Source organism: Diachasma alloeum, unplaced genomic scaffold, assembly GCF_001412515.2.
Source record: "Diachasma alloeum isolate Michigan unplaced genomic scaffold, Dall2.0 Dall_scaffold_00595, whole genome shotgun sequence".
NCBI classification, from domain to species: Eukaryota; Metazoa; Arthropoda; class Insecta; order Hymenoptera; family Braconidae; genus Diachasma; species Diachasma alloeum.
In genome coordinates, this window is record NW_021680727.1 from 84,525 (window position 1) to 85,651 (window position 1,127).

The following is a 1,127-nucleotide window of genomic DNA, read 5'->3' on the forward strand; positions in this document are numbered from 1 at the left end:
CCGTGCTTGACCGTTGTGATCATTTGCGATTATGTAAGGTTTCTCAACGCAAGATCGGGGCGCCTATCGGTCTACTAAGTGCTATGAACCTTGAATAATATTTATTTTTTATTTTCGGGAATGTAAAAATCTATGTTAATGGAAAAAAATGTCCCATCTCTGAGGACTTATTATCGGAAACAACAGAGGCAAAACTTGAGGATGGACTATAGGTCGTTTTTTCGGGGGTTAGTTGGAGATTTCATCAGGTGCTCAGGAAACACGAGAAGTTGAAAAGTTGAAGAAGCGCCATTAAGGTAAATAAATTGACATGAAATCATTCTCATTTTTATGGTGGGAGATAGGGATCTTTAGTTACAATGATTATTTTCTTGCATTAATAACCTTAAACTCTAATGAATTGAACAGTGGGGAACTCTGTATTTAAAAAATTACGAGGATTGACATAAAAAATTTGTGATTCTTCAGGAACTTTTCAATTTTTGTTAATTTTACAGTTAAGACAGCTTAAAATTGAAGTAAACGTGACAACCGTTGAGGGTATATTTAGTGATGATGCTTTTATAAGCCGATGGTGCCTTTCCAAGCTATGATTTTAACATACTAGTTTCTAGAATCAATCAAGGTCCCATCGGTTCGGAAGCGGAGAAATATAAATAGTTTCTAATGAACTATCGAGGTGTTTATTCGGTCTCTTCATTTATCTGTCAGCAATTTCAGAGGATCCGGTTATGACATTTAACCTCATTATTTGCATGAAATGATATAAAATTGTGAATGAAAATTTCAAGAGAATTTTATGATTTGACAGCCCTAGAAGAAATGAGGCTCAAACGATAAGGGTCAAAAAATGAATGTCAGAAAAAATGAGGGTAAAAGAATTAGCGTCAGAAAAAATAAAGGGTCAAAAATAAGGGTAAAAAAAGCATTAAAAAAAGAAAAAGAAAATTTCTACTAGTTATAACTCAAGATCGAATTATCTGATCGTCGCCATTTTTAAACTCGACCAAGATGGGATTGAAACGTCTATTTTAAGCCTTGATTGGATCGATTCGGACAATCATTTTTTGAGTCATCGTCGAAAAACCAAATTTGAGAAGAAAACTCACACATACATACATACATAC